At 38.2% G+C, this 13,298-nt stretch overlaps 1 protein-coding gene across 1 annotated transcript in view; it reads right to left on the bottom strand.

Annotated features, from left to right (window-relative positions):
• Window positions 1-5,155, bottom strand: part of LOC106060625 (uncharacterized) — a 30,353-nt gene extending 25,198 nt beyond the window's left edge. Inside the window, exon 1 of the mRNA XM_013218582.2 lies at window positions 4,619-5,155. The gene's annotated coding sequence lies outside the window, so the exon portion shown is untranslated. The remainder of the gene's footprint in view (window positions 1-4,618) is intronic.
• Between the last annotated feature and the right edge of the window lie 8,143 nt (window positions 5,156-13,298).

Genomic DNA, 13,298 nt, shown 5'->3' with positions numbered 1-13,298 from the left:
AAAGATTGGACGAGCCAGCCGAAGTATTGAAACATGTAGTTGGGTATTGGCCCTTGTTTGAATTTCCATAGTTAAATTCAATTTTACAGATTGAAATCTAATTGTACAAACACACACACACGGATGCTATCGAAATTGGCAGAGTACTAGAACACACACACATCCGAGTATGTTGATGACAACAAACACCCACACTTGAAGATTGTTAAAAAGCAATTCGCCCCTTTTTCCTTCTTTTAACATTTATAGCCTCCCCACCCCCGTCATCCACACACGCTTTTCTCTTTCCGAAACATGTTGAAAGATTGGTCAAGTTAAATGAGCATGGAAAATTTGATTCGCTTGGCGAATGAATGACCTTAGAAAGTGACAAGTTACTAAAGTCTGAGTGATTGAGCCGGCCAGGAGAATTGATTGAGGGCGTAAATTATGAATGATTGTGTAGACTAGAGCCTTGACACATTTAAGTTTACAATCTAGATCAACATCTATTTATTATAGCTAATGCTCTAGAATTAGATTTCTAAAGTAGATAAAACAAATCATTATTAATATTGAGCGAAAATAAAGTGTCCATATTGTACAGTGTTATTACAAAGCTTTTATCAACTCATTCTTCTGTTTGTCTGGTACAAAATAGTTTGTACACGTTATTTCTCCTACTCCCATACTCGGGTCAAGTTGAAATCTTGCACAAGTATTCATTTTCCATGACAAAACAAGAATCAATAAACATTTAGTTAATTAAATATTGGTAATTAATTATTTTGTTTTCAATCTCGAAAAATGGAAAGAAATAGTACTTGACTGATATGGTGCTATACGTTGAATTTGTCCCCCCCCCCTCCTATACTTTGTATTTTATACATTATATTTTCATAAGCCCTCCCTGGCACAGTGGTTGTTATATTGTTATATTTTGATAAATTGGCCCAATAGCCCATTCTTTCTCCCCCACCCTTTTCCCAACTGGTCCAGACACGTGATAGGATCATAGCGTATTGAGAAAGCTAAAAGCATGCAATAGCGCTAAACGAAGGTACAAATATTTCTAATCGCACAGATTTCTTTTTGTAAGACTAGTTTTATTATAAATGTAATTACATGACTAATCCAAACTATTTAATACAAAACTAATCTTAATATCAACTGTAATTTTTAAAGTATTTTATATATTTTCCTTGTATATATTATATTAATTCATACTTTAGAAACCAACACCAAGGATATACAGATGATGGGACAAGGATACATCGGGGATATAAAAAATAAACCAGGGATATATTTAGAATAGACCAAGTTTAGACGATTATTATACAAAATATAGACCAAAGACATGCAGATGATAGATCAAGCATATATATGATAGGTATTGGATATTTTGGATACTAAATGCCTCTCGTATATATCCTTGGCCCATCTTTTGTGTATCTTTAGTGTTTTTTTATTATTATTAATTAATATATAATAGGCCAGAGACAGACTAATGATATACAGCGAAAATACCAAAGATACACCAATAATATACTAAAGAAATAGACCAAGGAAATATAGAACATAGACCAAGGATACAGTGAAAATACCAAGGATAATAGACCAAGAAAAAAATAAGAAGAAGGGAAAGGGCTGGGGGATTTACTCAAAATCAAAAAAAAAAAAAAAAGGAAACACCATGGATAATCTAAGGATTTTTTTTTTTTTTTTTTTAAAGGAAATACTAAACGTCCAACAGGTCAGCAATCCTTAGTGATAAGTTGTTTGGTGCCATACGGAAACAGGGGGGGGGGCAGAAAGGGAGAGGGAGATTTCTTGCCCTTATGGTTCACTCAAACTCGATGACCTCCCCCTCTTTGCACACACACCCCTCCTTCCTCCCTTCCTCCTCCTTTTGTTGAACGAAGGAGTAAATGGAGGGTGAGGAAAGTTGACAGAGACGCGCGAGGACACGTGTTGAGGTGAGACGCAAATCGTAACAAGTGAACGTAGACATGACGCAATGTTATATATATATATATTGCCAATAACACGGTATATAAGAAATACTGTCAATAACATGGTATATAAGAAATACTGTCAATAACATGGTATATAAGAAATACTGTCAATAACATGGTATATAAGAAATACTGTCAATAACATGGTATAAAAGAAGTACTGTCAATAACATGGTATAAAAGAAATATTGTCAATAACATGGTATAAAAGAAGTACTGTCAATAACATGGTATAAAAGAAGTACTGTCAATAACATGGTATAAAAGAAGTACTGTCAATAACATGGTATATAAGAAATACTGTCAATAATATGTTATAAGAAATATTGTCAATAACACACGAATGAGGAAACACTACCATCAAGACATAATATAATCATAAAAAGGAAGGAATCTGATTGGTGAAGTTACTTCCAGAGACAATATTTCATTTCACCATTTAGCAGAGAAACAAAAGGAAGGTGGATGTCAGAATTGAACATAATTACATCCTATCGCAAACCTCCCGAAGAAAGGCGGAGGATGGCGTCGGGGAGGGTTCGAGCCCAATACTATCGAGACGACAGTCCAGAGCGCATACCACACGACCAGTCAGCCATTGTTATATGTTACAGAATGAAATGCTATATCTAGAGCCTAACCTTTAATGTGGTTTTACTATAAGCATCACTAAGTGCCTTTTTTAAACAGTAACAGGATTACGGTCACAAAAAAAAGACACACTATTCAAACGAGATAAAAACAACACACATTGGCCTGATAGCTCTAACCCCGGTGTTCAGTTACTTAAAGTCTTTAGACTCGGGACCTTGTTATTGTTTGAACCTGGCTAGCTTATAGGCGACTAAAAATAGATATAATTAAACAAGAGAAACTGTGTGTTATATTTTGCCCGGTTATTTTGGCTGTGTGTTCAACGATGCGTAAAAAAGTCATGTGAACCTTAGATTTCCTACTGGTTCCGATATCCACGCACGCACGTAGACCAACACATACACACGGTTAGTCAAATCGCAATTAAAATGTGTCCTAATTAATCATTTTCTCCTGTGTGACTTACACGAAAGCACACTAGATCCCCAGAACAGTAACACACATAACGCTGGGACTGTGGCTCTAACACATACTCTTTCACACGCACACATTTGGACTTCAAATACTCAAGCACATATGGATATATAGACCCTTATCACGAGGTCGGGTCTGACCCAGCGGGGCAGTCTAGCCCTGGACACACAAAGACCTACATTAATCGGGCTCAGAGCTGGACTATGGTCAAACAAACATTTCCCACAATACGGGAGAGTTATTATCAAAACGGTTCCAGTTGATTGAACAACTAAATTAGCCAGTTTTCGACCCAAATTCTGTAGCTATGAAAGGGCTAACACACTGTGTTACCTGACCACAACTGTCTGAAAAGGTCACTGGTTTATTCCATTTCCAGGCTACTAAATTATTTTATCGAGCTATGAATATCATAGAGTAGGCCTAAATCTAGATTAGGATTAATGTAAAAATATCCAGAGTTATTTCCCTCATTTTCTTACGTATATTTGACCATTTTAAATGCGTTTTCACAAGTACATGTTTATAATGACTGATCTAAATCTAGTTTTATTGTTATTTATTAAAATCTTTAGATATCTATAGCATTTAATTTGACATGCGTACACACTAAATAAATGAAGCAACAGAATTCTCTTTCATTTTACTAGATCTAAATATATATTCTCATAAGTTTAAGTGTATCTCATAAGTCTAAGTGTATTTCTAAGTTACCTCTAAATATATGTGTTAATTAAATAAAAAGTCCAAATCTAGTCTAGATGTTGACACAAATAACAGACACACTAGAATCTCAATCCAGAGTGTAGATATACACTCCTTAAACTAAAGTAAAGGTCTATAGATTTAGATCTGCTTAGCTTATCCAAAAAAAAGTATAGAGTATAGATCTAGATGTTTTAGATCAAAATCTAGATTCTCTTCTATAAAAAAAGCAGCATAAGTAAATGCCTACTCTAGAATCAAGATCCAGTAGAGTAAATAAAAAATACGCCTTCACAAGTCTGGAGTCTAGATTATCTAATAGTGTTCTCTTTTGAGGTCAGGTCTGTACATTTATAAGATAATATTTTTAAAAACAGTTTTAAAGTGTTTGACAAACGGTTTGTTTTTTTTAAACAATAAATTAAATTAAACAAATCAATAACTAAATTAAATCTATCTCCAAGAATATAAAACTATAGGAAGTAGCTTAATCAATGGTCCGAACTTTAATCTTCAAGAATCAAAAGTAAATTCTCATTAACAAAAAAAAAATATAATAATCTAGATCTGGTTCTAATCTAGATAATAGATCAAGTCTATGACTACTCAAATATAAATAACAACAAGATAGCTGAATCCAACATAGAGAACTAGATCTATAGATCTAGACTAGATCTACTCAATATCTAGATTTTGTTACAAAGTACGAATACGTTTGGCTTTTTGTGGCATTACTTAATCTAATAATTAGAGCTACACTTTGAATTAGATTGACAGATACACACATAGGTCTAGATTTAGACTTACTGGAAGTGTAACAAAATAATAATAGTAAATACACATATACAAACTTGTTTGTGAAGAAATCCTAAACTCCAAGCGTTCGTTAATCCATATACTTGAGAACATACACAAGACTGTAGAGAGTCGAGTTCAGAAGTACGGCAAAAATTTTGTCTTCAAAAAAAAAAATATATAAAAATAAAGAGAGGTGGAAAAATACTCCAAGTCCAGTTCGGCCTAACTGTCCAGCCGGTCAGTCCCAAGGTTGACTGCAACGATCACACAATGCGAGGCGAGGCAAACGATCCGCAGTCTGCGAGGTCCGGACTGCGTCTGCAAGACTCCGACCCTCCGCGCTAGCTTCCAAGTTTGTCAAATATAATTATTCAGATAAATGGCATGTCATAATTTGCATTCATTCTTTCTCAGGGGTTGATAGATGGCAGTCGACAATCAATGGGAGAGTGAGGATTCGACTTTTTTTTTTTTCACTCCCCTGTTAGAAGAGTCTGGACGAATCCATTGTGAAACACCGCTACTGCGCTAGTAACACGATTTAAAAAAAATAATATTAGAACATTCAAAACGTGGGACGGGCGAAAACAAAAATGGGGGGGGGGAGGGAGGTGAGGGAGGATACAAATTTCCTCCCCCCTCTCTCGCTCTTGGCCCACTTGAAAAACTACAACATACTCAGTCTACAATTGTAGCAACAGTCAGCGATATGCCCGACCCTACCCACTAGTGCCGCCGCGTGAAAAAAAAAAAGCAGGAGAGTGAGAGAGAGAGAGAGAGAGGAGGAGGGGAGAGAGGTCTTGTTGCATTGTTCCTACGTAAATTTCATTACAATCAAGGAACGAGTGCAGTAGAGGACAGTCGGCGGCGCCGCTGCGCTGGCAGCGACCGCACGCGCGAGGGAGGGGCGACGTCACAAGGCGAGACGAGTGTAGAGTCTCGGAGGGCGGAGTTATCCAACTGACAGGCTTAAACGATACACCAATGAAGCCATCAAAACTTAAAACAGAGAAGATGGGGCCGGGGGGTGGGGGGGGGGATGGCAGGACTCGTAGAAAGAATAGAGAGATAAAGAAAGACACGAACGGATCAGCGAAAGTAAATGTTCCTTACTTAGCATCTACACAGATAAGGTCAGAGGTTAAAATGAGAGAAAGTCGAAGGAGAAAGAGGCCGCGCACGTGAAGCGTAAGGGGCCTAAACTGGAACTGATAATTACGTTTACGCGTCACAAAAGTTTCCGTGGGCAGGTCGCAGGTTTGAACATGGCTACCGACAATTAGAAGCAGCAGACGACAAACTGGTCGTTGGAAAGATGGCTGCTACACAGGATATAGACATGTAGGTTAGACCTAGATCTAGCCATCACTAGATCTCTAAGTTCTAGATATTATTTCTAGTTCTGCCCAAAGTAATAGTCTTGTTTTAATTAGACCCGATGTTATATCCATTGTGCTTACTGTATTGTTATTTTTGGTATAAATTAGATTGGAACATTTGTTTCTGTTGTTGGTTTCCATCTCTACAATTAGATACTTATTTTGAAAGTCTAATCATAAACTCTATAGGCTTGAAACAAATTATATGCAAATATTAGCACACTAGAAACTCAACGTTATTTATTTATTTATTTACATTTTACTCTAAAATTTCCTTTTAGCAAATTAATAATAAAAAAAAATTATCGCCAGACCAGACGATTAGATTACAAGAATAATCAATCTTATATTATATTTAGTCCTCTGAACTGTAATGCTGTTTGGCCTCAGTCCTGGGTCCTGGGTTGACGATAAGTTAGCATCAGGAAATCGTACCGGTCTGTCCAATTGTGGAGTTCCGCAACATGATGTCCAGGAACATTGTTGATTAGCCCAGCTTTAAGTGTTGGACATAAAAACATCAGAACAATAGGACTTCAGGCTGATCTGTCAGCTGGTCAACGCACCAACAAAATCATTAACTAAGAACAATTTTTGATCTTCGCACTTAGTAACGAACATGACAAACTGATCTTGTTTTGACCACTCGCTTATGCTCCTATATCTGCGACTATGACTTTATAATTGATGAACTCCAGCGGGTATATTATATTGAACAGTGTATTTGATCATGAACTATATACAACTTTTCAATGACCTTGACTGCTCAACAGTATCATAAGGTCTGGACGTGGATGCGTTAACCTGTTTGTCTTGTGTGTTAGTGGAAATGAAAGTATAATCTGAACAAACCACATTTTAAAATTAAAAAAAAAAAAATTAAGGTTATACTAAATGTTGAATGATCTGCGAAGAAGTGTTTCTGTAATTAATGGGGATCATTCATGTACAGGGGCGTGGCTAGGAATTTTCCATCATTTGGGGGCCCGGGGTGCTTGGCCTCTTTGGGGTCCCCGGCATTTTGTGTAATATTTAATATTGAATGTATAAAACACTTATTTGGGGGCCCCTTCACGTGGGGGCTCGGGGGATTTTGAAATTCTCTCCCCCTCCCCCACCCAATCTACACCTCTGTACATGTATAAAGACGTTGAAAAGTCAACACACCGACACACAAACAGGATAAATTGATAAACCCATCAAACTTGCTAGGACACAGAGAAGCGAAATAAAGGAGGAGGCTAGAGTAACGCCTTTAGTAAAATCACTAAATATAGAAAGCCTTCAGGGCAGACGACTCAAAGTAAAGTAGCAATTATACATAAAACACTGAACCATAATCTTCTAATACAAAAACAAAATTTAATAAAATACTCAGAAAGACACAAAGATAAAGATGCATTCCTCATCTCATATGCTAGGACAAATTTGTACAAATACTCCTTCTTCCTAGTGCTATTAGAACATGGAGTGAGTTGCCTGAGCTAGCCAGGAAAACCAGTGACTTGGCAGAATTTAAGTCATTGGTTAATATGCATGACTGAATGCATGACGCGTAGGACGTAATCATCTTCTTTTTTTAAAGTAACGTCTGTATTATATAATATAAGATAAAGGACCATCACAAGCCTACAGAAATACGGAGAGGCTAATTATATAATCATCTTAAGCCTACTGGACTACCATGAAGCGAATGTGACCCCCCAAAAATCAAGCGTAATTACTACAAACAGGTTAGTTTTATTTTTAATTAAAAAATCAAGCTTACTGAAGTACAAAAAAAAGGCGAATTGGAGAAAGTTCTTAAGACTTCTGAAATATAAAGAGGCGAATTTGTCGAGCGCCTCCTTCGAGTGAAATGAAAAACAATCAGGTCAATTTGAAGAACACCCTTTGTCTTCTGGAACTCAGCGGCATATGGAAGGTATCCACAGGGGCGATCCTGCCAGGTACAAAGCTTTCGCTAGGCATTGCTACCTACTTGATGGACTTTGACAGTTCCACTGTTTCACACGAGACATTAAGTTCATGACAGATTGAACGAAAGTTTGCGAGAGAGAGAGAAGGTGGTGAAAAAGGATAAGGAGAGACAGATGGTGGAAATGAACGAAGGCAGAGCGAGGGATATAATAAAGGGAGAGATAATAAAGGTTTAAGATTATATATACAGAGAGAGAGAGAGAGTGGGAGATTGATATATATATAGAGAGAGAGAGAGTGGGAGATTGATAGAAGGAGAGAGAGAGAGAGAGACTGGGAGATTGATATATATATAGAGAGAGTGGGAGATTGATATATATATATATAGAGAGAGAGAGAGAGAGTGGGAGACTGATAGAGGGAGAGAGAGAGAGTGGGAGATTGATATATATATAGAGAGAGAGAGTGGGAGATTGATAGAAGGAGAGAGAGAGAGAGACTGGGAGATTGATATATATAGAGAGAGAGTGGGAGATTGATATATATATATATATATATAGAGAGAGAGAGAGAGAGGGAGACTGATAGAGGGAGAGTGAGAGAGAGAGTGGGAGATTGATAGAGGGAGAGAGAGAGTGGGAGATTGATATATATATATATATATATATAGAGAGAGAGAGAGAGAGTGGGAGATTGATAGAGGGAGAGAGAGAGAGAGTGGGAGATTGATATATAGAGAGTGGGAGATTGATAGAGGGAGAGAGAGAGAGTGGGAGATTGATAGAGAGAGAGAGAGAGAGTGGGAGATTGATAGAGAGAGAGAGAGTGGGAGATTGAGAGAGAGAGTGGGAGATTGAGAGAGAGAGTGGGAGATTGATAGAGAGAGAGAGAGAGAGAGTGGGAGATTGATAGAGAGAGAGAGAGTGGGAGATTGATATATAGAGAGAGAGTGGGAGATTGAGAGAGAGAGAGAGAGTGGGAGATTGATAGAGAGAGAGAGTGGGAGATTGATAGAGAGAGAGAGTGGGAGATTGATAGTGGGAGAGAGAGAGTGGGAGATATATATATAGAGAGAGAGTGGGAGATTGATTGAAAGAGAGAGAGTGGGAAATTGATAGAGAGAGAGAGAGAGAGAGAGTGGGAGATTGATAGAGAGAGAGTGGGAGATTGATAGAGAGATAGAGAGAGAGAGAGTGGGAAAATGATAGAGAGAGAGAGAGAGTGGGAGATTGATAGAGAGAGAGTGGGAGATTGATAGAGAGAGAGAGAGAGAGAGAGAGGGAGATTGATATATATATAGAGAGAGAGAGTGGGAAATTGATAGAGAGAGAGAGAGAGTGGGAGATTGATAGAGAGAGAGTGGGAGATTCAGAGAGAGAGTGGGAGATTGAGAGAGAGAGTGGGAGATTGATATAGAGAGAGAGTTGACATCATAAATTAATTTTCAAAGCGCATGCTTCGAATTCAGAATTATCATAAAGACAAAGGTGAAACTTAAATTGGGGGTTGAGCAGGCATTACCTAATGTATGGATTTTGAAAAGTGTATTATTTTATTTTCTGATGCTTGCCATTCTTAGGCTATCCCTTGCCACCACTAAAATAAGAAACGAACTAACATAGTAGAAGCAGTGGCGTAGCTAGGGTGGGGAAGAGGGGGTGCCAAGTTTGAAAATTCCCCAGGTCAGAGCCCCCCACTTGAATGTTCTGCGAAGGGGCCCCCAAATGATGTCCGAAATTTGTCTTACATTAAATATTAATCTAATGTCATGCTACCTTGCTATGCATGTTGTTATGTAAATTAGTGACCATGTTGCATGTATTCCACACATTAGACTTATACATTTATAAATGACATTATCTCATGTCATGATGTCGAATGTTAAAATGCAGGGGTCCCTAAAGAGGCCAAAACCCCATGCCCCCGAGAGTCACTGAATAGAGGAACTAATATTTTAGATGAACTAATATATAAGAGGAACTAATAAAAAGAGATGATCTGACTGATATACGAGATGAAACTTTAAAAAGAGATGAACTATTATATGAGGGGAACTAATACATGGGAGGAAATATTGTGTGAGATGAACTAATATATGGGATGAACTAATATATGGTGGGAACTAATAAAAGAGATGAATTAAGAGATGTACTGATATACAAGAGGAACCAATAAAAGAGATTAACTAATACATGAGAAGAACTAATACATGTCAGGAACTAATATAAGAAATGAACTAATATGTGGGAGGAAGTAATTTATAAGATGAGAAAATTTACGGGAGGAACTAATAAATGTGAGGGACTAAAATATGAGAGGAACTAATTTAAGAACTAATATAAGAGATTAACTAATATAACATGAAATAAGAGATGGACTAACAGGAGGTGAACGAATATAAGAGAAGAACTAATTCAAAATATGATTACAGTAGAGACAATTATTAGCTGCAATACTCACGCATACACCTACCCACACAGCCAACACCGGGTCTGTGTTCAACGAAAATACAGAAGCCGCAGGGGAGGGGAGCACAGGGTAGGGAGGAACCACTTCTCAAGACGTAACCGGAGAACAGAATAGCTGACCGCTGCCCAGCGCCCTAAGATGACTGCTGCCTAGCGCCCCAAGACAAGGGAGCATAAAACTCGGGGCCCAGGTCACCGCGGCAGTGACAGATCCGCTTTAAAATTAAGTCTTGCGGTCGTCTTGACATGTGTCATATGTGTGAAGGGGGGTTGGGGTTGGCTAGAAAAGGGGGGGGGGAGTCTTGTGCTAGACGTCTTCTCTCTGCTTCTCCTCTCCCTGCCCTAACCGAAAAATAAACACCTCTCTGGTCCCACCTGGATAGGATAACCTGTAATAATAACCTGTACGTTTGGGCTATAAACAAAAAAAAAAGAGAAAAGAAGGGGGGGGGGGAGGCTAAGTGGGTTCGAGATATCTCCCCCCCCCAAATTTTAAATGCATGTGATCTTTGACTTGAGCTGTTAATAAAAATAAAACTCGTTCTTTTTTTCCGGCCCAATGTTTATAATAGATCTAGTTCATTATCAACAGACTAACAAGAGACTCGCTACCTCGACCAAGATCTAGTTCATTATCAACAGACTAACAAGAGACTCGCTACCTCGACCAAGATCTAGTTCATTATCAACAGACTAACAAGAGACTCGCTACCTCGACCAAGATCTAGTTCATTATCAACAGACTAACAAGAGACTCGCTACCTCGACCAAGATCTAGTTCATTATCAACAGACTAACAAGAGACTCGCTACCTCGACCAAGATCTAGTTCATTATCAACAGACTAACAAGAGACTCGCTACCTCGACCAAGATCTAGTTCATTATCAACAGACTAACAAGAGACTCGCTACCTCGACCAAGATCTAGTTCATTATCAACAGACTAACAAGAGACTCGCTACCTCGACCAAGATCTAGTTCATTATCAACAGACTAACAAGAGACTCGCTACCTCGACCAAGATCTAGTTCATTATCAACAGACTAACAAGAGACTCGCTACCTCGACCAAGATCTAGTTCATTATCAACAGACTAACAAGAGACTCGCTACCTCGACCAAGATCTAGTTCATTATCAACAGACTAACAAGAGACTCGCTACCTCGACCAAGATCTAGTTCATTATCAACAGACTAACAAGAGACTCGCTACCTCGACCAAGATCTAGTTCATTATCAACAGACTAACAAGAGACTCGCTACCTCGACCAAGATCTAGTTCATTATCAACAGACTAACAAGAGACTCGCTACCTCGACCAAGATCTAGTTCATTATCAACAGACTAACAAGAGACTCGCTACCTCGACCAAGATCTAGTTCATTATCAACAGACTAACAAGAGACTCGCTACCTCGACCAAGATCTAGTTCATTATCAACAGACTAACAAGAGACTCGCTACCTCGACCAAGATCTAGTTCATTATCAACAGACTAACAAGAGACTCGCTACCTCGACCAAGATCTAGTTCATTATCAACAGACTAACAAGAGACTCGCTACCTCGACCAAGATCTAGTTCATTATCAACAGACTAACAAGAGACTCGCTACCTCGACCAAGAACTAGTTGACACGTTGGCTAAATGAAGGAATTAATTAAATGGATTATATAAATAATCAGATTAGCACACGCTCTCATACACAGGTATACGGACACATAGTGATGGTTTATAGCGCCTCCGAACTTTAAAAACACATGTCCCCTTTTTTTCATGCCTTTTTTTAAAAATAATATTAAAACAGTATACGTTTCAATGTGTACATCATCTACTAGACTTATTCTTGTTCGTTCCGAGGCTCTTTCATAAATAAGGATTATTAATTATTACGTACTGCAGGGCGAAAGGGCAGAGTTCGAACATGGCGAACGACGGTTTGAAGTACATATCACTCGATCAAGCTATCGTCTGCTCTTTAATGAACCTACAATTCGTAAACATTTTAGGTCAGTAGCAGGAAGGCTGTTACTACCTAAACTTTAGAAGGAGTTTGTGTTAGTTACACAACCTTGTGGCTGGACCCTGTGTGTCAGTTGTATTCACATATTACGTTGCTTCTTTGTTTCGGGTTCATCAACGACTACCTTAAAACCTTGTTTTTGAAGATATATTTAGGCATGTGGCTATAAACAAAGTTTGTTTATTTGCTTGTTTTTAGTCATCCCTTACAATCCGCCTCTGTTCATGTTATCACGTTGTTGTTTTATTCCTGTACATCGCTACCACTGCCCACCACGTTTCTTTGTATCGCTTTATCATTCTGTTGCTGATGGGCTTTAATGTGAAAATAGTCCAATCCCCTTTGTGGACTGGGGGGGGGGGGGGAGGGAGAGTTGTTATCTGGGAGAAGGTTTCCTTGCTGCTTTTTCAAAAACTAATTTAAAAAGAAAAAAAAAAAGCTAAGTCTGAATTCAAACTCGAGGTATCGAGCCTCCTTGATGGAAGACCGACGTGCTAGCCACTGAGCTATTCAAGTACTTATAAAATACAAGGTCTTATAGACTAGCGATCGTTTATATCTATAGAGAACGACCCAATTCACTAATAAATGTTTATCTCCCCCAAAATTAGTGCATTACGACTAGTTGATTAATTAATCGATTCATTTTTTTTTATTGATTCATCTACAAAGTTTCAACTTGAACCGGGACATGCGAGAAATAACGTGCACAGGTCCCAACCAGACAGACACACATACTGAGTTAATATACGCTTAGTCAAAAATATATTTTTTAATTTCCGCTGTATTTTCTTTGTTTTAATTTCTCAAGACACGTATCAAATATTTTTGCTCATTTGGTTTATTTTGATATTTTAACTTTTGGTAATTGTTACCCGGCTGCCTGGTCGTGTGATATGCGTTCTGGATTGACTCATTGGCCCCGCGTTTATACGCTGCCCGCAGC

Source organism: Biomphalaria glabrata, chromosome 5 (assembly GCF_947242115.1).
Source record: "Biomphalaria glabrata chromosome 5, xgBioGlab47.1, whole genome shotgun sequence".
Lineage (NCBI taxonomy): Eukaryota > Metazoa > Mollusca > Gastropoda > Planorbidae > Biomphalaria > Biomphalaria glabrata.
Note: the sequence above shows the minus strand (reverse complement) of the source record. Positions and strands in the feature narration are given on the sequence as shown.